The sequence below is a fragment of the Aquila chrysaetos genome, chromosome 11 (genome assembly GCF_900496995.4).
Source record: "Aquila chrysaetos chrysaetos chromosome 11, bAquChr1.4, whole genome shotgun sequence".
NCBI classification, from domain to species: domain Eukaryota; kingdom Metazoa; phylum Chordata; class Aves; order Accipitriformes; family Accipitridae; genus Aquila; species Aquila chrysaetos.
This window is the reverse complement of record NC_044014.1, coordinates 21430860-21456373: the sequence shown is the minus strand read 5'-3', so window position 1 is coordinate 21456373 and position 25514 is coordinate 21430860.

Genomic DNA, 25514 nt, shown 5'->3' with positions numbered 1-25514 from the left:
GAGGTCCCCACTGACAGCTTTCACTGTCTTGCTACCTGGCCTGTAAGATAATTTTCTTGTGATGAGAGCACTGCTGAGATATTCTGGATTCACATTCCTAAAGATGAAAGTTCTTGTTTATCCACAGAGTGTTTACTGTATAGGAAATGCCAGTGTTTTCTCTGCAGAGCCTTGACAGCATGACTTAGTCTTAAACTGGAGTGACTGCTTCTAGAGTAATAAAGCCTAATTTAGTTTCCATGACTAATTCACTGGCAGGCATCTTGTTGGAGAACTATCAGCTATGCTACCTAAAATGATGATGCTTTTCAGACAGTTGGAAACTCGCATCCTGTGCAGAAGTTCATCTAATATAAGGCCACCTACAGCCAGAACCTGATGCTGGCTTGTGATCACCCTTATTCAGGACTGAACTCTGTTCCATTGCCAGTCTTGTAAGTCATCATGTCATTCAGAGTGTTGGAATTTGACATAAAATGAAAGTCCATAGTATCCTTTCTGGCACTGTAACAAATCATTAGATCAAGCGTGAGGAAAGAGATAACACAGTATTTTCTCCTATACTCAATATCACAAAGCAGGTACTTGGGAAGTTGCTCACTTACCCGCTGCCTGCCATCAGTGGCTTTGCACTGTAGATGTCACAGCAATGTCATCAACTGTTGCCACCGAGAGTCAGGAGGCAGTGTGTAGGGGGGAAAGGAATTAGAAGTTTTGACTTTCAAAATGTACAGTTAGAAATGTGTGGGCATGGGATTCACTGAAGAAAAGAGAAGGTGTTGGTCAGCTGTTAACAGCTCAAAGCCAAGTAAGTCCTTCCTGCCCTATTGGGATTCCCCTGGAATGGCAACAGTGGAAGATAAGCAAAGTGCCAACTGGGAAGGAAAAGAAGGGACAAAGATTCCAGTCTGAAGGAGACAGAGAGCAAGTGAGCTTTCTGGGGAGGATAAAACAGAGTTGGAATTGTTTTGAAAGACCCCCCTGATTCAAAGTAGAATGGAGGGGTGATTGGTGAAGGTAGATGAACAAAGAGAGGACAGGGTATGGTGACTAATAGAATAACTAGAAATGGGAATTGCCTGAATGACCCATATGGTAGAGACCAGTAATGACATGCCTTACACTCTCAAGAGTAGTTGTCAGTAGCACCCAGCAGAAAATGAAGCTAAACGAACTGTTAACTTCAGGCTAGTGACAAGTGCTCAGGCTCCAGACCGCCTGAAACTTGCTCTGGCAAAAGGCACTGATTGGCTCCCAGGCTGCTGCTGTCAGTAAGGAGGCCAAGGACCGAACGCTTCTTTCCCTCTTGGGGTGGTCTCGCTGGTCTGAGCAAGCTGTGTGTGTGGCAGAGACCCTCTCCCTGCCACTGCTTGTCTTGTACCTATTCTGCAGACAGAAGGCCTCTGTCTGCAGACTTGTTAAACTGGCATCTTCTATCAGCAGTAGATTCACTAAAAGAAACATGTAGGAAGGGAGAGTTTATTTTGCCATGCTCTTTATTTTAATCATACAAAGAAAATGACAATTTTTATATGGAAGCCATTAGGGATGCAAGAGGCATCGGTGCCTAGCTCTGGGGTTCTTTCTTTTAACCAGACTGTGGCAATGCAAATACAGCCCATCATGATATTTATATCTTTAATTTTGCATTCATCACATTACTAACACACTGATGGGCCCCTTGTTCTTCATTTGTCTATTTCCTTAAACTTTCTGCCCCCTTTTTTATTATTATTATTTTTTCTGTCATGTGTGCAGTTCTTGAAGGTCAATCAGACGTCACGGATAGAACCATTCTGTTCAGGGGCTCGCAAGCAGCTTGTTTATGAATGAAGAAGGCTTTGTGAACTTCCAGGGACCTGCTGAGCTTTTTTATAAAACTACCAGTGGGACAAGGAGCTTGGGAAAGTAAAGGCCTCTTACGGAAACAGAAAACGGAGGCATACTGCCAAAAAACCTGGGCTGACATTCTGTTTTGTCAGAATCATGTCCAGCTAACAAGTTTCTAGAAAACAGATCAGGTATCTACGTATCCAGGGTTCAAGCCTACCATATGTGAGCACAGAACAGTATGTATGCTAGGAGGTTAAGTCAAGATTTGACCATAAGATGTCATAAAATGAACAGATCAGGAAGACCAGAGACTTTGTGGAACAGAAAACAGAAGGATAAACACAGTTTAAAGAAAAACCATTAAGGGACTATGTCTGCAATGCAGGCGATAGCAGATGCATATTGATCTAATACTGACTGTCACAACTTTTTAACCAAATTTTTCCTATCATCTTAAAATCAGTGCTTCGTGCAACTGAGAAGACATTCTTTCATTAGAGGCATGCACAAACACTTCTAAAGAAATGAAAAATGTAGAAATCACAAAGTAAACACCGGTAAAGACAAACAAACAATTTTGACTCCAGTGCAGTATCTAGCTCATGCAGATATTTATGAGGTGAATATTTTCTTCATCCTGATATTCTGAATATCCTGTGGAGTTATTAAATACCGGTCTAGCTTTTATATATACATTTAGCAGGTTAAATGGATTCTACACTGACATTTTGGTAGTTTTGATGAGATCTTTTCAGCTATCATCTCTATAGAAATGCATAATTTTGAAAACATCCAGGAAGCTGAAAGTTTAGTTTGAGAATTGACCAGAGAGTTTTGGGTAGGTGAAGATCAGTGTCAGGCAGGTGAAGACTGGGGGAGGGATCAGAAGGTAAGGAATTGTAAAATTGGTTACTCCGTGCATTCTTAATTTTTTACTGTGTTATTTCTGTTGCAAGATTAGCAGCACCCCAATTGCCATTGCTGGGTGATACCAGTAGGGAGCAAAGAAATCTAAAGGAAGTGACTCAGCCCATTCACGTTTCTACATCTTTCATTTTGTTTGATTGGGCGTTGCATTGTTAAGAGTTTCCTAGGGAAGCAAGTTAATACCAGGTACGATGCGGCCTGCTCTGTAATAACCCTTGGAAGTGTACTACTACTTTTGTAAAACCGAAGTGTGCAACTGATTCTTACATATTTTAGGCATCAGTAATTAGAAACAATCTGTTTGAATCTCTTGGATTCTGTGGGCCTCTTATGTGTGTAGCACCCCTACTGCATTTAGCTGGAGAAAGAGTAGAGGAACTAGCGGAATCTTTTAACCGGCTTAAATTTCCTTTGCTCTAATTTAAAATTTAGTTGGCAACACAGTGGAAGCCAGCTGAATGTTGTTTACTGGAACTTTCATTGTTGTGCTCATTGTTCCAGTTCCTTCAGGGAAATGCTGATATCCTTCATGAAAGCAGATTTAGGAGCACCCAGCAAAGTAACAGAGATAGGCAAGCAGGGGTCTAAGCCAGACTTCAGTGTTCTTCCCTGACAGTTGGCTATGCAGCCCGTAGGCACTACATATAGTGTTTCTCTGAATGTCCTTGGTGTTTTTCTAAACAACAGTAACAACGACAAAACCTGAAGAAACAAATCAGTAGTCCCCAAAGCTCCATCGCACCAAATAGCCAGTGCAGTTTGAGAATACTTGCTGACATCAAAGGAATAGTGAGTTGTGGAAATCTTTGGTTACAGGTACTTCTTTCTTGTTTATCACTTCAAGAGTGAGATTTTCTCCAACTTACTTTCCAGCTCTTGCCCTCCCATCTCTGCATCATCATCATCATCATCATCATCATCATCATCATTCCTTTTCTCCTTCTTGCTCCTGATCACCTTGCCCGTATGCCGTTGTCTCCAGGGGTATTTCTAGTGCCATTTAGTCATGCTTTTCTTTTCTTCTCTTTACATTTGAGTCAGGCTACTTTGTGTGTAGATGTGGCACTTCGGGGACATGGTTTAGTGGTGGAGTTGGCAGTGTTAGGCTTACAGTTGGACTCGCTGATCTTAAAGGTCTTTTCCAACCTAAATGATTCTATAATTATATGATTCTGTGATTCTATGTCCCGTAACACCTGGGCACAGTTAAGCCCTGTAGATAAAAGAAGAACATTTCCCTTAATCTCAGATTTGATATTTTAGCCAGCAGACTGAAACAGCAACTTTGGGCGAAACCCTGATTAGCCCCTGAATCCCTCATTCGAAATATATTCACTGTACAATTTAACTGTCAAGATCTACCACACTATTGTGTATAGGCAAACATTCATTTTTGCCCCAAATGACTTAAGGTTTGGCCAACTTTGAATTGTTTTTGTGAGGGAAAACAAAAGGCTCATCTCTGACATAAGAGAAACTCATTTAAATTTCAAAGCTCTTTTTCAGCAGAACCTTCTGAAGAAGAAGTTGTGGGAATATATTTAACAGGCACAAAACAACATCTTCCACCTAATTTCATTGCTGGAAACTGCTCACCTTTTTCAGCACAGTGTGCAAAATAAAACAATAACAATTCTCTGGCAGACATTTAGTGTGTGAAATTTCAGTTCTAACAGCTAATTTTGGCAATGTCTTGTAAGTATCCTAAAAAATGCAAGGCATTGATATGCCCAATGGCTGTAAAATGGATATTGGTCACCTTGTACAGCTTAGAGTGAAAAATCTCTTTAAAATATGGTCTTTGGTTTGATATTTCAGAATACTTTAGAAATGCAAATTAAATCTCCCATGCTCCAGCTGTACTCATTGTGGGTGTGTTTTTTTCTCTATGTATCTATCCTGTATTATATCCAAAATTATGGGGTTAATTTAGAGATGAACTATTTCCTCAGCTAGGATTGCAGGCCTTGCAAAAGTTGGAGATAAGAAACCCACTAATCAAAGTGAGAGCAAAGTTTAGAGTGATTAAAGAGTTCCTGAGCTGGACTTTAAGAAGATTGATGGCTGTTTTCTTCAGAGGAGACAGCTGTACAACTGAGTAGCAGAACCAGTAAGGAAGTTGTCTTCTGTACAGGTGTTAGGATGGAAGAAAGAAGACTGGCTATTATATATTTATTGCCTTGATTGGAATCCCCAAAATTGACAAACCTAAAATGTTCTTGGAGAGAAGTTTAACACTGCAGAGATCATTGAGTGCTACTCCCAAGAAAGAAGAAAGTTGGTTGGAAATCAGCTCAGAGGATCAAATCACCATGTGAATCATTTCGTGGGTTTTGACTGACAAAGGAAGACTGAAGCCAAATTACAGTGACCCCTGCAAACTTACCTTTGAGGGCCAGGGGACAAAATCCTGATCTATACAGCTACTGTGCCAAGTAGAAACATTCATCCTCTTTGCATAAATGAAATCTCTCTGATGCTCATTTAGCAACTCCTGTTGGCCTTAAAGTGAGGCCTGAACTGTGGAGTGACAAATTTGTATTCTGTGCCTCATCTGCTACCAAATTTTCCCCCTGCTGCAAAGGTTCGGCCTGATGACTCTGCTGCTAAGAATTCCTTCTGCACTGAAAGTTGCCATATAAGGATTCGATAAAGAGAGTGGATTTTTATTTATGCCAAAATCTGTTTTGCTGTTTGGAAGCTATTTGAAAACGTTACGGTCACTAATTGATTCAGTATTTTTTGACAAAACATCGGCATGGCTGAGGCCTTGCAGTTTTTCATAGACAAAGTCAGCCCCACAGTTTGTTTTCATTCTTTACAAAGGCTTTGCAGCACATGTGATCAAACCCCTCCTTCCTCTGCTTATCTCCTATGAGCTTAAAGTACGTATGGCAGAGTTTTCTTAGGCATGTGCATAGATTCAGAAGGGGGGGGCTCTAATAGTCACACAAGCTTCTCCTTCCTTACACTTCTGTCAGCTCCCGCTCAGATCCTGGCTTTAAAACTCCTTGACTGGTGAGCTGCCCAATGCACTGCAATTGTTTCCGTGTCTTGTAAGGGGCAGAAGGATGTTCAGCCCATCTTGCAGCAGCCAGAGCAGGAAATACTCCTGCCAGCTATACTGCAACGAAAAGCCTTTAGTACCGTAGCTAGGAGACCTGGACTTTCCCTAGCTACAGACACCAGGTTCCTGGAAGTTTTAGGGCCACCCAGCTAGAGTAGCTGGTGGCAGTAGCAGTAATAAGGCTGGAGCAGTTCCTGTTTACAGTGGGCTAAGCATGGAAGGGAGGCAGTAAGCCTCCACAAAAGTCTATATTGTAGTAGCCACAGTAAACACCCCTGCCTATGATTAAGATATTGGTCACCAAGCACTCACTGAATATTGTGTTGTTGTAGGCTGGAGAATAGTGATCTAGACCTGAGGGCTGTGGGTCAGAGTCAAAGGAGACTCTTAAGTGATGCCCATCTACAGAAAATGCTAGAGGTGATGCAGAATGGCATCCTGGTGCTGAAGGGACGAGGAAGTCTGCTGGGAGTTTGCAGAGGGCTTGGTAGAGGAAAAAACATGGTAGATTTCATAAGCTAAATATTTCCCAGTTCCAACTCAGAAACAGGTATTCTTTAAATCCACAAATAACTCTGTTCCATACTTAAGAAATGTCAAGACTCTGTCAGAACGGCCCCACTCAATGTATGTTCTCCAGCTTGCCAAATGGTCTCACTGTGTGGTGCCCCAGTCTCTATGTTGCTTGCCCTCTTGTTTCTTGCTTTGCTTATTACACTAAGTACTTCCTCTCACCACTATTTTTCTCCCTGCTGCTTCTAGAAATCTATCTTTAATTATTTGTTCAGAGCTCTTCCTCCTTTACCCTTTCCCAACCTCTCAGGTGTTCTTTGCCTTTTCTTCTGGTACTAGTCTGGTAAGGAACTTGCAAAAAGCTTTCCAGAAAGCATATCCTGCTTTTTCTGCTCATCTCTTTTCCATAGTGATTCATGCTTTATTTACAGGTGTTGGTTATTTAAATATATTTTTGGCAACAATTATTCTTATAAGGCAGGCGTCTCTTCTGTATGTGGAGAGACTGAGACTATGTCTATAACGTCATGCTAGCTTCAGGCAAGACTTTGACCCAGTTGTCCACATGAGCTATATTTTAGTTCTTATTCCAGCTCTGGTCTGGAGTGAAGCCACTGACTGTAAATGAACTCAGGCATTGGACATAGACTGACACATGATTCAGTTTTGTTCACATGATTAATTTTTGTTCTGGTGGACAATTCACACATAACAAACCAGACAAGGAGCTTCTGCAAACTCAAGCCCAGCTACCAAAGGCCAACTAGGTGTAGCTGTAAAGATCTCAGAATTGTAAACTTCAAGAAGCAATGAGCAAGGAAAGGCCTGGCAAAAGTTTAGGGAAGAAGTTAGTGAAAATATATTGGACACTTCTTTGAAAGCAGGGATCAAAAAGCAACGCAGTAAAAATTACGTAGCAGATGATTGATCTGAAGAACTCATTGGCACAGATGTCATGGAGACTAAAAGTTTACTAGGTTTTCAGAAACAGTTAAATGAATGTGAACATCCAGGGCAAATTATTAGGAGTATAAAATTCTTGTGCTTTGTAGAATAAGCCAACTGTAATAGAGTTCTCTTCAATTTACAATTGCCTTTTGCTGTTAAAGCAAAGCTGGTTACTTTCTGCTGTGATCATTCCTTTCCTGCATTCTTTCTTTTTGGCATACAGTACTTCAAGCAAGACTTGAAATTCTGTGCCATTTCCATGGAGCCCCAGACAAGGCTTTAAGACAGCTGTGACCTCTTGAGTAATGAAGCTATATAATCTTATCTGGAGAGTCCCATGTCAAGACCAGAACTTATATTGTATATAACATATTTTTTCCCAGCATTGTGAAATGTTTCAGTATTTTTTTATACCAAACCAATGTTTCAGAGAGCTCCTCAATGTTAAGTACTTAATATTCTTACATAGTAGTAAGAGAAAGTACAGTAGCTTTTGCTCTTAAAAGAAAAAATATTACTGGAAAATTTCCAGAGTGTCAATCTTACTCCAATAGAAGAATTTATTGAATGGATCATGCCATCCTGCAGTTTTTTGCCCTCTACTTCTGCAAAATTTGCATGAATTTAAAATAAATCTTTCTTTGGAAGTCTAATCAAATGTAAAAACTATCATCAAGATCATTCTTGAGGAAATTGGTGGCCTGTGGGGAAGCAGAAGGAAGACCAAGACTTATTTCTTAAAGTTTTTACCTGTGTAGGTCTTGATGTCTTCAGACATGGCATGCTTATTTTGCTCCTTGGTTGCAAAAATAACATAGATTGCACCTTCCTCTCCTATAAAGGTGTGATCGAACAGATGCTGTTACAGGACTGCTGTGACCTAGCAGTGCAAGAATGCACCTGTTGAGCTACAAATAAGATACTGACCTTCACAAAAGCCATTTAGAAATGCACACAGACTCAGAATAGTTTCCACCCTGACTCTTCAATGAGAGCACACCAAACCCTATCTATTTGAATGGAACATAAAGGACTCTTGCTCTTTCATTCCAAATTCCACCTCTGGATGAGTCAGAGGCCCCATTATCCCAAGTATCCTGTGACTTTTCCATACCAACACCGTATCACTGGGGCTTAGGTGATCTAGAAGCATAGAAGCATAGATGATGCTGCTAGCTTGGCCACAGAAACAAGAGTGAATTAAACCATTCTGTCATACTGATACATACACAATTATACACTGTATTAAACTTTGCAGGTGACAATACCAACCATGTCTTACTGGAGATCTGAAACAGAGCTAAGGATTTACATGCAGTTTCTGAGAAATTCTCAAAAGCAAAGGTCTTATTTCTATAGCAGTAATATTCTTTAGGGGCAGTGGGATTTTAACATGTGGGATAAGGCATGATGGGTAAAACAAACCGTCCCAAAGTGTTGGAAGTGAGCATTTGCTGTATCTGAAGTAAATATGAAGGTCTCTTTGTAGCTCCTATTTAGCACTTCTTAGGCAGTTAAAACTGTTATTGAGTTGGCATTAAGTTAATGGGAGCTTTGCTTAGTTTGAAAAGAGCAGAAAGTTTGGCCTATGAAAAACTCTGGGCTTGGTCCTATTCTTTGGATGCCCACTAAAATAAAATTATTTTTGTCTATAACATGTTGGGACTACATAACCTTGGAGCTCTGTTGTTACATTTTGCTTGGGTTTTTGTTCTTAAATTTTCTTTTGGTTTCTTTTTTTTGTTTGTTTGTGGTTTTTTTTCCTGTTCTTAAATTCTTAAACGAAGAATTGCTCCAGGCATTTGTATAGTGTATGATTAAAACTTACAGGATTCAGATGGCTATTGAGAGAAGCAGATGCAGGAAGCATCAAGAAATCATTCTTAATTTTCCAACACCCCAAATCAGAGCCCCTAGTTGGATGAAAAGTTCCCTTCTTATTGCCTACAAGTAGTTTCTGTAATTGGCAAAATTGCCTGTTATTGTTTGAGTGTGTTTGGATCTCCTGCGGTAGGTTTTATATGTTTGAGAATTGACTGGAAAGAAAAGCAGTGGCTTTCCCAAGTCACTGTTTCATTCACACAGACCGAACTGTAGGTATGAGATTAACAGGGTCTGACATGAATGGAGCTCCTTCTCTCTCAGGCCTATTGGAAAACAAAACACATACCGGCATACATTTGAGCAACTGTGAGTTGACTTTGGAGAGCACTGGTATTTTTACACGATAACAGTCCATTGGATTCCCTCATAAGTCTTTCAGTTCTTCATTACATAAGGACTTTTCCTGAACTGCAGGGCAGAGAGCAGCATGTATGTAATCCCTGTTTCACAGTAATGCATCACATGTGCTTTGGATTTCAAACATCAATATTTGTAGGAACATACAGTAGGGCTCTTTCTGTGAGCAGGGATTGGATTCTCACACTTACCACCCTTCACAGGCTCTCCATAATTCACTGAGCATGGGCTTTGCTTTCTTTATTTAAATTTTTGTACTTTAAAGTTGCCCCTTTATATTTAAGTACCGTAGAAACCTCCAGTAACAATCCAGAGAACTACATGACATTTACAAGAAGAGGCTTTCTTACAGGTGAGCATTGCTGTACAGTCTTTATTTCTCTCCTAAGGTAATTATTTGCATTGATCTTACTGGCCAGGTTTTCATCAGGTGTAAATCAGCTCATCTGCACTGATTTCAATGGTAACATTGATTTATGGCAGCCAAAAGATTAGTCTAATCTGATTCCTGTCATACCTGTAGACAGAGAAATGTGTAACAATATTTTTAGGAATTCCCCTTTATTAACTGGTTAATTTGTCTGGAATAATTTTTGTGGACACTGATCCTGTAACGTTACAGAGGGAAGTAATAAACAACCACTGGTCTCATCGATTATAGGAGGTCAAGGCACAGAAAGAATTCCCAGGCTTGCATGCCCAAAAGAAAGGTGTTGTAATCCCTAAATGTAAGTGCCAGGTCCCCTTGGTGGAATCCAGAATTTAGTGTTAAGTGCCAAGGCTCCTGGTATCTGGTGGGCCAAAGTAGGTGCCTCAGAGTGGGAATCAAAGCAACCAGCGCTGGGAGCAGGAAGCCATGTAGAGTAACCAGTTGGAAGTGTTAAACATGGAGCCCTCTCTGAAACAGAGGTTCGTATTCTAGACAGCACACACGTTCTTCCATCCATTCAGGATCCAGTGCCATGAATCATCTGAATATAGGCACCTACAAGTCTTTTTCCAGAGAACTGAGAGGGGCTCATTGTTTTCTTCTAAAACACAACTGCAAGCAAAGCAGGACATACGTTTTATGTAAGAACAGAGTAGCTAGTAATTTCACCCAGAAAGGAGGAGAGCTGAGTTCTGTGCCTCCCCACAGCCTGCTGAAGTCTAAGTGGGTTCAGCATATCAGTTAATAATAAGGTTATGTACTACTGTGAGGGGGAATCACTTTTGACCCCTGCAGAAGCTTTCTGATTGCATTCAGACTTCACCAAACATCTAAATGTGATCAATTAAGCTATAAAAGGACTATATTCTTCTTTTAGTAACACCATGGCAAAACTAATCTTATTAATACAATTGCAAGGCAGATGTTGGCCTTGTATGTCTCAATTATTTCACCTGCTTGGGTTGCAGACTTCAAAGATCTCAACAGAAGCAAGTGTCCTGTTTCTAAATATGCTGTTTGCATTTATCCACAATTAATCCATAAAGAAATAATGAAAACCTAGAAAGTAGCATTCTCTGAGACAATTGCACTCATTTTCTTTTTCACGCTCACAATGAAATGCTTGTGAGTGCTTATAACAGCAGACGGCTTCTGTTAGCTGCCTTTCGCCTGCTGAGTTAAACAGAAAGAAAAATGTTAATGGTCAGAGCTTGTCAGCAGTACATTGCCATTCACGTTTAGTCACACTTCACTATTGTTTTGTGTAGTTGTTAGGATACAGATATTTCTAGGGTCAAAAAGGGAGTGGATTCATCCCTGTGGAAACTTTAATAAAGTTTCAGCTCATGCAAGTCCAGCAATACCCACAAAAATAAGTTCACTGACTTCTAAAAAGGTGAATCAATGGGCAATGTGAGAAATGCTTATAATTTCTGAATTATCCGCAGGTAATATTTTCTACCCCTTTTATAAATGTATGTTTCCACTGTAGCATAAGTAAGAATATGTTCTATTTTGCTAATTTTTTCATCAAGAGATCTCAAATTGCTTTAGAAATACTGATAAATGTGAAGGAAAAGATGCAAATGGACCTGAAAGCAGATAAAGCTTAGTCATAGGATTCAATAGATCTGAGTTTACTTCCATTCCGTCAGTGACAATGGATAATTCACTTGATCTTCCTGTGCCTGGATGTAAAATGAAGTGAGTACTGCTTTCCTCTGTGCATCTTGTGTGTTTGTACTGCAGGATCTTGGAAGCAGAGACAATCTCTTGCTATGTCTTTGGAAGGTAACTTGGTGGGACTGGGTGCATTATCTGATTTTTTATTTGTTATGTGGAGGATACAGTGATCGCTCAGAACTGAGTAAATATCATTCTGTAAGTCTAACTCACAATCTTACACTCTTTAGGTGAGGACAAAATTTGCTTTCCTCTATAAATCCAGTTTTTACTGGCATCTCTGCTAAAGCTCTTTCCTTCTTACTTTGTTGAGTTTCAAATTTGGCATGAGTGGGCTGTAGGCAGTTGATAATTTGACCAAATTTGAAGTTATTTGAACAAGCTGTTTCAAAGTTGCAGAACTTGGTGAGGGGGAGAGAAAGATATTTTATGAAATTTCTTCAGTGCTTTTTTTTTTTCCCCTTTGCCCTGGCCTACCAGTCAAACAGACTGAGCTAGAGATGTTGAAGTCCTATGTAAAATCTGGTAGGCTGTACTACATGGACCTTAATAGGCTGTTGAACCAAATAGAGTCCTCAGGCTGTTGAAAAGCATGTTTGGAAAGTGATTGAGTTAGGAATTTTGGAATAGCCTGCCAGAATCCAGCATATTCCCAGGGGGGCAACCTATTCTGGTGTTTCCTCGCAAGTTCATTAGGCAGCTGGTTCAGCCAAAGAGGTTACAAGCAGCACAGTCAGGGGTGTAGCAGAGAGTCTACAATGACAGGAATGGTGAGGATGACCTCTCTAAGGCACACAGAGGTTCAACAAGCAAAAGGGATCTTTATTTGAGTGCATTTTCCCATTCCTTACTAGGAAAATACATATAGTGTTGACAAATCCCAAATCAGAAATCAAACCCCCCAAAATCAGGAAATTAGCGTTTCATGACAACCAAAAGAACTATAGGGCTTTTGAGCACAAGAGGTTTGGAGCTTTACTTTGCATCTTGGACCTCTGAAAGTAATGTTTTTTCCTCCTGCAAGAGTTAGAAACAAACACTCAGACTTGCAAGTCCTGTAATATATGTGCTTTTGCTGTTCTTGTTTTAGGGCCCAATATGTGATGCAGCTATCAATGACATTCACCTGAAATTGCAGTGTGCTTTTAAAGGCACCTCATGTTATTACCATTGCTACTTTGAAATAAAAAAAGGCTTTTGGAGTCTAAATTGCTTCTGATGTTAGGCAGGTATGCCACAGAGGAAGCCATCTCCCAGTTTTCTGTTGTCATGAGTTAGAGAGGTGAGATGTGCATTAGCATGGTGTAAGAGCCTAGCTCCACTGTGGGTTCTGTGTCCTTTTATAATGGAAGAAGAAGAGATGAGGACTGGATTTTAGACCTAAACTTTTATATGCAGAAAGGCAGTATGAATGCAAACACTAAAAAGATGCTGTTTGCATAAGACTTTGCTCCACAGTGGCTGGTGCTAAGGGAATGGTAAATGTAGCTTCTCCTATCTCAGAGTAACCAGCATCTTAAATCATAATTTTCCCTGTATATCTGAATCAAAAGCATTTCAATATGTGGGAAATAACTTCAATATGAGCAACAGCTGTTTATTATTGAACAGTTCTTTGAACTTCAGGAATACATTAAGTTGTAGGGGGTGAGATACTCTAATTACTTGTCCAGTTTTGAAATTTACCCATCAAATGAAGAGTCAATGAGCTGGTACTTCATTGAGCTGCATTAATCTTAACTATAAGCCTAACAAAAGCCCATTTAATAAAGAGCATGTGAGAACAGAAGCAGGGTGCCTCAATCTCCAGACTGCTGTGTACAAAGCCCCTGCACAGCACTTGGTATAGTGAGCTGCTTGGCACTTCAGGCAGGTTCACCCTGGCCGTCACACTCTCTGGCCTCTGTTCTGCACCTCCTGCCCATAAGCCATTTCATAAGCCACATGAAAAGGGCTCAAGTTTTCCTGTCAACCTAAGGGTGAGTGAGCCAGTGTGGGAATGATAAGATTCCTCTCCATTCTTTCTGGGGGATATGTGGATACAGTGATTTAGTGCAGAATGACATAGACAGAAACAGTGCATTTGATTTTTAGAAAGAAACATAAAAAGGACATTTTTCTTAAGAAAACCTTCGCAGTTGAAAGGATCGTTTTAAACTTTCTGTTTTAAATCTCTGCTTGCTGCCAGAATATAGTCACAGGAATGGCAAGTAGGGTAAGGGAAGTTCATTACTTCTGTTTATAAACCTAATGAAACCTTCACTGAAATATCTGGGGCTGATCAACAAATAAGGATTATGTTTTTTAAAAATAGATAATGTCTTTCAAATTCTGTTTTTGTGGTGCATTGCCATGCAAATGAAACATTCCAAAATAGCCTATCAAAAAAACCTTACCAAGGACTTGTGAGACTCAAGTTCACATCCTTGATCTGTTTGTCCTAGAGGAGAAACTTCAGTGTCATTTTTCTTTATGCATTTGAGTGCCCCATTACAGACCGTTGCCTGTGCTAAAGGCTGCTTTCACAGTTTGATCAGAAATTCCATCCTGGACCTGAACTTCCTGCTTGAAGTTTCACCTCAACCACTGCACTGCGTGAAGGTGAATCAGTAACTCTCAGCAAAACATTTCTAGCTGAAAAAAATATAAACGTATTGACCAGCTCAAAGTGTGACTAGTGCTTGTGCTGATTCATTCAAGGATATTGTGTCTCTTTTTCCAGTCGTTTACAGTTTGAAAAGAATGATTGAAGGTCTTGAACACCTGCCTTAGATCAAAAAGCTTAAGAAGCTCAAAATATTAATCTTACCTAAGTTAAAACAAAACACCCACAAGAGGGAGAGATTTCTGTTTTAATCTGTTAATAAAAAAAAAAAAATTAACAGTTGATATACTAACACTAATGCAATAACTTGCCACAAGTGTGGTGGATTCTCTCTCTATCACTGGCAGGTATTTGGAAAGACACCCATCCCATCATAACTTTAAAAGGTACACTACAGATTAACCATGTGCTATAACATTGTTGCATAAATCATCATGTGGATTTGTATAGATGATCATAGTGGTCCTATATGGTTTTAAAGTTCGCCTATGAACCAAAATATGCCTCAGATAATGCAAGATTACATATCCTGCAGGACTCTGTCTCCATGTTTATCCCATATCCTGGAACTTCCCTTAGAATTTCTGTCCATGAGATTAATTATTTAAGATTATTCCTACCTGGCATTTTTGTTCTGCCAGGTATACACCTGGGGGTGTCATGCCAGAGTGTGTAATGTACCTTGCTACAGCTCTGGGTGGAGGGGATTCCAGATGTGCTGCTGTTCTGTATGTCACTGGCCACACGAACCATGTGCCTTGAACCACTTACAGAACAGCAAGCTTACAGATGGACTTTCTTCCACTATTAATATAACAGGTCACTTGATAAGTATGGAGCCTCAGGCAGGTGTTGGGTTTAATGGCCCCCAAATTCAGGTATGCTGGGAGCAGGGTTTTGGTGGATATTTCCTCAGGGGTTTTGCCTCTCTTTTTTTGTTGTTGTTTTATGTGCTCATTGGAGACTCTAATGTCTGAGTGAGGTGGGTTGACTGAGCATCTAGAAACTCTGTTTTCTGATTTCTGGTGCCTACTACCCCTGTTAGTTGACACTCTGCCTTCTTCTGCCTTACTGGTACCACGTAGTTCTGCCAAGCCACATTAACTCAGCCTTACATCTCCTGGCCTGTGCCTCCCCTGGGGCACAGAGCCATGTGTTCAGCTCCCAACGCTGACAGATGAAGGTAAACACTTCAGGATAAGCAAGTCTAATACTCCTTATTTGCACACCTAGGGAAAAATCAAAGTCAGCCATTCATCTCTCCTGTTCAGTAAACACAGAAGCTAACTACGCTGCACTGCATGTGGTTCCCCAGGGGATTGTTTTCATAAGACTTCATGTGAGGATTTTTGTTGCCGATTTTGAAAACATTTTGAGGTCGGATTGCAAATGTGATGTCCTCATTTACAGCCTTTCCTGAACCATAAATCAAAGGATATGTAATTAAATGAAACAGATAGTCAAAACCTTGACTAAGCTGTTTATTGAGCCTGGAAGGGAAAGGGATTCTGTGGTTTCAGAAAGATCTAATATAAAGATCTACTTCTAAAATGCAGTTGTTGGGGCTCAGGTATGGTGGCATTAATGCATGATAGTAGCTAGCACTGTATGCTGCTACTAAAGAAACCCATTTGCCAAGTCAAAAAATGGGCTGTAGGACACTGCAATAAGAAATGAGAGCTGTTCAACTCAAATAACTTGCTTAGGCCTGTGAATTATTTGTTTGGGTTTTTTCCTTGAACCAAAACCAAAATCTGTTTTGCCTGCCCTCTCCCCCAGCGTTTTTTCTAACATTAATTGTAAAAGGGGAGGTTATTTTTTTTAGAATCAAATGATGTGTTGCATCTTCTAAGATGCTTTAAGATTTAATTTTATGAAATAAAATTACCTTTCAAGCAAAGTGCTGTTTCTAGTTGTCAGTCTTCTTGCTAGAAAAATTTTCCAAATAGATGTTCGTGAAATGTTTCTGTTGGAACAATGCTGCATTTTGAGATTTTGACAAAAAGTTTCTGTGAAAAAAACCTCCATCATTCCCAAGGAGCAAAAAGTAGATGAGATTCTTGATTTTCATTTCTTATTTCTGAGTTAGTTTATATGAACTGGATACGTTTCCCTTCTTTCCCTCCATCTGCTCCTCCCTCCTGTAACATAATTTGGGCAACCCCAAACACCATGGTAATGATGGTCACTATTACAATGGTTTGAGTTGTTTTTTTAAGGGCTTATTCTATGATGGTGTTTAGAACATAAGGTGAGAGGTCAGGAAGTCGCCATCCTCCATGTTTTAACTGATGGGGCACTTTGTTGGGTCTCTGCATTGTAGCCCATGGCTCTGTGGAGAAGTGAGTGCCACTGTAAGTCCTGGGAGTGCTGGGGCTGGCTTTCTTAGTTTTCCTAGCTGCTGGAAACATCCCATTACAGACAGACTGATGGGCCCAGAGAGTACACAGGGAGTCAGCAGAGCCATGTTAGAAATCAAGTCTGGATACTCTTTAACATACTTTCCTATGTTATCTGCTAGTGCTTGATCAACTGTGTAATGCACTTGAATGCCACTTCATTGTTTTCACCATACATTTTTATATATATGTAGATATACATATACATGTTTGTTATATTTATTAAACAATTATTCATGTAAGCAAATAGGGTTTCCTGTGCTTATTCTTAGTTCTGCCTCGGAGTACTTTTTAACTTTAACCAATCCAGCCTTGTCAGGTCCAAATTGTGTTCTTCACCTACTTTAGAAATATATTGTGAGCAAAATTCCTTAAAATCCTGGCAGTGCATCATCCCAGGATAGGTATCTTTCCCTTTCTTTGGTCCCCTTATATTCTTGGACCACACGCACCTCATTATTGTTTCTTGGAATCTGCATGTAAGCAGTAAGTCACTGCAGTTTTCTTCACCACTGCCTTCTATTCGCTGCTTCTTGCTGGCAAATGAAAAAATCCTTAAAGGACCACACATAGCAGCTGATGCATTCTGGATTGTCCCTGCTGGGGACATTTCCCCATGTCCTGGCCATCTGACAGTATTGTCAGCTGTGAACAGTTGAAAAATCAAAGTAACCCTGGTGTCAGGGGGTGTGCTCTCTTTTGCATCTCAGGAAATCCACACTTTCATAGCTGCTGGTGCCACTGAGCTCCTCTTTTCTATAGCTGCTCAAGCCTCTCCATAGCTATGGATCTACAGATCTCTCTAATATTGTGGAGAAGTTTTGAACAGCTGCAACTTTTACTAAGGTGACCAATCCAAAGTCCTGTATGGATTTGGGATTATTTATTTATTTACTTATTTATTTCAGTCGCAAGAATTTCCAGATGCAAGATTGAACCTGAAATGGTTCCACCTCTCAAGGTCAGGTAGCTGATCTCTCAAGATCAGCTTTTCCAGAGATCACAGCAGGGATGTAGTTGGTGCGGGGGGGTAGGAAGATTGGATGTGTGCGCACAATGATTCCTCTTCTAAAGAAATGGCAGCAATGAAGGCAAACTCTTGCTCAGTATCTCCAGGAGGGTCAAGATTCAACAGTTGCTACTAGCAATGAACTCAAGGTATGTTTGGAGGGGTTATATTTTATCATTTGTTCCCTCCACAAACAGTGATATGTGGCTGGAGGGTGAATGCAAGTTGTCAGGATTGAGGTTGTATGGGAGGGTGTGGGAGAGCTGGAGGCTAAGCATGGAAGTGGCAGCAGTGAGTTGCAAGGACAAACGGTTCATTTTCCACTGATTTTTAAATTTGCAATGGATTGTAGAACACATATTTAAATAGAGAGAGTGCTTAAACTATCTTCCTACTGATCAATAGGATCTTTTAAACTTTATCTGATTATTAATGAAAGTTACCAGTCCCATCTCTTCAGAACTCCAGCCTGAGAAGCATGTAAGAATCATAAAGTTAAAATTCCACACACAAAATGGGTCTAGTTGGTAGCAACCAGAATTATGCATGACTTAAGACTTGGGGAAGAGGTTTTTTCTAAGTACTGATTAAAGATGAGATATTGTCAGCAAGTTTTTTCTAAAACTGAGTGCAGCAAAAAGCTCCTTCCAAGATGGAGATTTTGCAGTGATTCTATCCTGCTTATCTGTTGGTCTGTGATTAATTAGGATCTACTAGGCTACATGCTGCCTGACAGAATACACTGTTTATCTGTGCATACAAACAGAATTATAGACCAGATAATAACTGATGTTTAAAATACAGATAATATTATTGGGTCTGATAAAAGGATTTTGTTATAAGTTTAATTTATTAGAGATAGTTAGATTACTAACCCATGGGTCTTCATGGGATTTATACATGCAAATTATTTCTTAGAAATGATGGAAGTTAGTTTTCATTTCCCCAGCAGTGCAATTTTATAAAAGAATGAAACTGCATATACACTACCTTTTTCACATACAAGTGACAAAGGCTAATGTAAAATCTGAGTGCTACACAAAAGGCTGTCTTGAGGGTCTTCCCATTCCAGAAAATCATATTGAAATATATTTTGAGTTCACTTTTCTAAAGAGAACAGTATGCTTGCAAATTGATAGGACTACTTGCTCAAAGAAATCAAGCAAGTCTTTGCTAGGGGCAAAAATCATTTCAAGCTGTGCATCATGTAAGGTTGAGACAGCAGTAAGCCCCCAAGCCCTGTACTTCATCAGGTACCAGATATCAGACCATGCACTTCACAGAACTCTATGTACATGTCTGGCAGGGAGTGACTTGTTTCACTTCATGCATTTGCAATGTGTGTGTGGCACTGCAAAGTGTCAGAGGCTTAATGCTCTTGCTGTGATGCTGACAGACAGGTAGGCAAAAGGGCAGCATTCACTGGCTGTGCCTCAGTTGGAGCTGAAAATCCAGCTAAGACTAAAAGAACTGGTACGCAAAGCTCTGCAAGGGCATGTTCTGACTTGCTGCTTCTTTTTAAATGTTGCCTTAAATCTAGATGGCACAGCTGATGTATATGTCTTGTGGAGGGCTGGAGTATTACCAGTAAAGCTCTGGTGTGAAATGAATCACCCTGAATAACCAGGAGCTGCACTAGAAAAGTCCATATCGCAGAGACTGTACAAACAGTACTGGAGGCAGGCCCCATTCCAGCAGTCCTTTTGTGCTCTGCAAAGGTTTTGAGTGAATACTTACAATTAAGCATATGTTGACAAGTTTTGCTGAACAGAGATTGATTTAAGTAATACATGTAAATGTTCTGTGAAACTTGAGCCTCTGTTCCAGGCTGTACATGATCAAAATAACAATAATTTTAAAAAATACACTGAGAAGCTGGCTTAAAGAATATTATGAAGGGTGTGAGAAGGGCATCTACAGGTAGAAATTCTCACTGATCTGGGGAGGAATTATTATGCCATGTAAATGTATAAATATCTTAGAAACAGAGTGAGGGTTGGGATTATTGACCTCTAAGTATCAGTAGGATGTCAGCTATCAAATGAGAGAGCGTGCACCTGGATTAGAAAGGAAGAGCTATTTGGCTCTACAGTAGTTCTTTGAAAAAAGGTCAGGAAGGTTTCATTGTGTGAGGCTTCTTCAAATGTTTTATAGGGGAAGATAAATGAAATATCTAGTGTGTCATCTTCATCTCCTGAGTTCTCTAATGTTTGTCACACTGGAACACCTCAGGCTAGTGATTTGTTATCTTTGAAAAGCATCTTAATAATGTAGGTGACCGCTAGGAAACTGTGTGCAGCCTACCCAGCTTTTCCGTTTTCTTTTAGCTCACAGGAGAGGAGGAGTCAAGCTACCCAAAGCCTTAAGTGCATCATTGTACTTCACCAGCAGCATATATGTAGTGTCCCTGGAACTGGCTCTTGGACTCCACTGGGGTCACATCAGTTTTACACCAGCCTGAAATGGGAATCAGACTGTACAGCCCAGCATTAGTCATTTCAGCTTGGGTCTGTCCTTTTTGTTTCATAATTCTGCCCAAAGCAACTAAGCCAAAAAGCTATTAGAAAAATATGTGACCAACCAAATTTATTTTGTATTAATTTTGTGTATGTGGGGGTTTCTGTGGTTTACCTTTTTTGTAGGTGGCAAGGAGCAGGAAGCACATGGATTTCTGGCACCATATTCACATCAAGGGAGGGAAATGCCATAGATGGAGGGAGCAGGTCAGGAAGGGTGGGGGGAGAAGCAAACTACATTCTGAACATCCACTGCCCAGAGGCCATGCAGTAAAATGGTGCAAATAATATTTGTTTGTTTGAAATGTCTTAATCTGGCTGAAAGTATGTAACCCTTAAGGTAATTTTGAAAAATAACACTTTCAAAAGTGAAAAATAAGAATTTTGTTTTTTAAGTCAAATCCAAAATGTTTCAAATGTCTTGAATTTTTTTTCATCTATACCTAATTCAGACTAAACATATTGCTGAATTTAATCTAAATTGTCAAATTTGGTCTTGTTAGTAGAAGTCCCTTCACATATCTCTTTGTGGTAGTTAATAGGATCCCTGACCTGAAATTTTCACATGATTCCAGTTCATCACAGAACAGAGCATAACATCTTTGGACCCTCCTGACCTCTAAGAAAACCACAGGATAAACACTAGATTCCTGGTTTAGCTCTATTTCCCCCTGCAGAACCTAACCATTTTCACTGATAGCTATTATCATTAGCTGTCAGTAAATAGCTTATTTATTGAACCCTTCAAGATCAATGTTAGGGCCTTTAAGTGGGTCCATGTTGCACCAATATATAGCAAGAAGCCCCAGTGCAATGTGTTGTCATCTGTCTTTCCTTTACCATGAAAAAGGCAAGTTGCTATGCGTTGTTGATTCAGCTGGAGCTCCTGGGTGGCCTGTGTGCAGTTGGTCACAGGTAGATGTATTGCAGCAGTGCAGACAAAATCCTGGATTATTGTGCTATGACTGGTTCCAGGAAGAAAGGTATAGCCTACCAGCCAGCTCATGATATATAAAAAGTCTTCTTGGCCATTGGTACTGTTTTGGCACCTACAAATGGGAGAGGAGACCAAGAGAATGCTGAAGTGGCAATACTTAAACAGAGAGGAATGTCTCTGCAGCTATTCCCCAAGTCTTTTTCTATTTTGCTTCTATCCTGGCTTGATCCAACTGCTTTTTATCCAAGAGTTGATTTTTATCAATTGATGATATCACAGTTTAATAGCATCAGATGTGCTGCATATGAATGGACCAGGATAGGGCTATTGTTCTTAACTTACTGCTTGCAGCAAAATCCACTGGCCTCTGCTTTTATGTATACAATATATGTAGATGGTGGATAAAGGCCAATCCCCACCTCTCTGGTGAGTAAGGCACATTATACACTTCACTCTTCTGGTACCTAATCTACTCTAGTTTACCCAAGAAGCCACCATCACTATTGGACTTTAGGTTTGCATCACAGTACTATGTAAAAAGCCTTGCTAAACTGAGGTCCCCAGACTCTTTCAAAAGGTATCTGAGCTGGAACAATCTCAGGCTGTGTCAAGAACCAGATGCAGCTCTATAAATTGCAAACTTTTGACCTGGCATATTGTCTGAAAGCTATTTCCAGGGTATACTCAAACACTTGTGGGCAGCAGGTAACACCTTGTCCTTCAGTTTATCAGGGGATGCATCAACTCACATGGTGTCAGTTTTCTTTCACTGTATCTGAGATGAACAGATACCACCTCTATAGACACTCAGATCATGCATTCCCAAACATATAGAATGATACATTGACGTGGATCTCTGTGTCCACACAGTATTCTGTATACCTACATATTCTTTAGGCTGAGTGCCATCCTTCAGAGCTTAGCTTCTGGCATTTTCCTATAAGGAAAGGAAAGGGAGTCCTCATCTCTATAGCATCCCACTTTAGGAAGGCCAGAATATAGGTGGGCTGTGGAATCTCACTGCAAGCTCACTGTCCAATACTGAAGATATGTTTTAAAACATTCTTTGAAAGGAATGGCAAGATATTTTTTTTTCCAGTTTCCACAAGAGACTTTTCCACTTTGTTTATTTCTCCAGCTGAAGAAGTAACGAATCCAAACAAAACTAGTACATCAGAGAAATAGAATATAAAGGATCCCACGTAGAACTTTGACACTGGAAGCATTTCCTCTCTTTTATGTACTGAAGTTCACTCACCTTGTTGCTTTTATGGATCAAATGCAATGCACCAAGGAGGAGCTCCTTGCAAGCCCTTTCTGTGTCACCCTCTTCCAGCTTTCTTACATTGCTAGGCACAGCAGTAAATCACGGTGTCCTGGTTTCAGCTGGGATATAATTAATTTTCTTCTCAGTAGCTGGTACAGTGTATTTTGGATTTAGTGTGAGAATAATGTTGATAACACACTGATGTTTTACATGTTGCTAAGTAGCGCTTATCCCAAGTTAAGGCTTTTTCAGTTTCCCATGCTCTGCCAGCAAGCAGGTGTACAAGAAGCTGGAAGGGCTCATAGCCAGGACAGCTGACCCGAACTAGCCAAAGGGATATTCCATACCATAGAATGTCATGCTTAGTATATGAACTGGTGGGAGTTGGCTGGGAGGGGTGGATTGCTGCTTGGGCATCGGTCAGCGGGTGGTGAGCAATTGCATTGTGCATCACTTGTTTTTTTCTTGGTTTGTTTTTTGTTGCTGTTGTTATATTCCTTTTCATTATAATGATAATTATAATTTATTATTATTGTTAGTATTACATTGTATTTTACTTTAGTTATTAAAGCGTTCTTATCTCAACCCACGAGTTTTACTTTTTTTCCGTGTCTCCTCCCTAACCCACTGGGAGTGGGGAGGAGTGAGCAAGCAGCTGCCTGGTTCTTAGTTGCTGGCTGGGGTTAAGCCACGACACACAGTCCTAGGGGCAAAGCAAAGTTCATTTGGCCAAACATGTGGCCTTTAAGTTGAAGAGTGATTAGCTGGAGAAGTATGCTGATGTAGTAGCAGTGATCTCTGAGCTGCCTCTGCAGTAGCTGGTTACATAACCTCCCCTCCTATATAACTATAAAATGTTTGTGCTTGCAACATATTTAGATTTCTTTGCAGCTTTCCACAAAGCACAGGTCCTTCCCTGCAGAAAGACATCCCATGGTCAGTAAAACACTTGCAGAACCTGGTCTCATTGTGTGGCACATGTTCATTGTGAAGCTGTTCCATCCTTTAGAGGTGATGAGCACCTCTAGGTTGATACCTGTCAGCTGTTATCTAGAATATGAGGCACTTGGATGTTACAGGATTCACTTGCAGGTTAGAGCACTAAGAGAGAAAAACACTTTTTCTTACTCTATTAACTCATTGTGTAAGGAGTTAATATTCAACAGAAATCAGTGCTTAGTTACAGCCTTTGGATACTAATAGTCCAGATAGTCTAGAACAATAGAACGATGCAGCTGTCAAAAGGAGTGACTGAGGTACTTCATTCTGAAAATACTACTTTGTGCCTACCAAGATAGGAATCCCAACCTTCTCTTTCCTTCTTAGCCGGTAAAACAGCTCCCTCTACTGCAGCTATGTCAGAAATCTCGTCTATAACAACCTGTGCTTCAGGTTCTTTGCCAACAGCATATTTATGAGCTGCTTTCAAAGAGCAAAATAGGTGTTTTCAAGGACAGGTGAGATGGTGAACAGGTAAGGGGAGGACTTTTTGTCTTTCCACTTGCATCATATCCCAGCGGCTGTCAGGGGTGGCACAAGTCACCATGATCATTCTCTTATACAAGAAAATCTCAGTGTCTCAATGCTTTGATCACAATAATTAACAAAAAGCAGACAAATGTTTTCACCTACATACTGAAGAGATTTCTAAATTTTGTTTTTATATGTGGATAAAATATGTGAGATAAAGAATTTCAGAAGCTGAAACCATTCAAAATAGAAAGGAAAGAATTATGAATGGAGTCTGGCCTTGCATTCCAGAGAACAGAAATTCAATTTCTGACCATAGGCTGATTCCTTCATGTCTCTGGGATGGCAAACAGGGACAGTATGAGAATAAGTCCTAATGACTGTAGACTGCTCAGAAGCATTAGTAAATGTGATTTTGAGAAAAAGCAGGCCCACAACAACCCAATCTGGTGCCTCAGTGGTAAAACGTTGATGACAAGTATTGGCTTAGTCCATTAAAAAACCCCAAAGCCTAACCCTACTGTTGCTTTAATATGACTGGATTTTTCAAGAGCATTCACTGAAAAAATATGCAGACAGGAGTTTATACTTTACCTAATCAGCATGCTAATTCTCTGCAATATAAATATACACATTAGTTTTCAAACTGTCTTTAACCCACAATGTGAATCTCCTCGGTCAAATTTATAGAAGGACTTAAAAGAGAGAAGAAACGTGTCCTGTGTATGGTTATTCCCTCCCTTTAGTCACAATGCCTTGTTACAAAAACTAGCTGAAAAGGTTATCATTTAATTTCATTGCAAAGTGAAATAAAAAGCTGAAAAAAAATACACTGCATTATGACAATTCTGAAAAAAAAATTTGGAACTGTCTTTGTTGCAATCAAAACATTTCAACATTCAGAAATTAAAACATTCCATGTTTTTCTCTGCCTGATCTTATCTGAAACACTTTGTTGAAATTAGATAGAAAATGGGATCTGGAATACAAAGATACATATAACCATATGATGGCAGATAAGTGCTTTGAAATGTTTTGAGGCAGTTCAACAAAATGAAATAGTCTGTACTTTTTGCAGAACAAACTCAAAAAACTGATTTTACTTTTCCTGACTCGAAGCTGATCACTTTTTAAAGACTTTTCAAAATATTGTTATGGAGTAGACCTTGTCTTACGCTTTCTGGCTGGGTCTAGCAAGCAGAGAAGCCAGATCACTCTCTTCCTGCTACCCTACCACAACTTGTATCAGTTATAATACTAGGCTTACAATTGGCTTATACTTATGCAGACTGGCAGCTGACCCAGGGGAACCTCAGTGTGCAGATGTGTTGGAGAGTGTTGCGAGAGCAGAGCCTTTGAAAAGAAGGGATGGAAAGCCTTAGATGAAATTCTGTGACTTCAGTTGTTTGTGGGGTGGGAGAGGTTCATGACAGAGACTGATAAAAGAGAAATAAACAAAAACCATGTGGCTGCCTTGCTATGTCTCTTTCCATCAGCAGAGATTCTGTGGGGATTGAGAACTAAGCATGATGCCAACTCCTTGTGTCAGTTCTGGAAGGAGCTGAAAACAAGTGTGTATCTAGAAGTTGGGACATCTTGTGTTCCTCACCTTTTAGTCTGTCTAGGTGAAAAGTATCACATGTAGCTCTGGGCCTCATTTACAAATAGT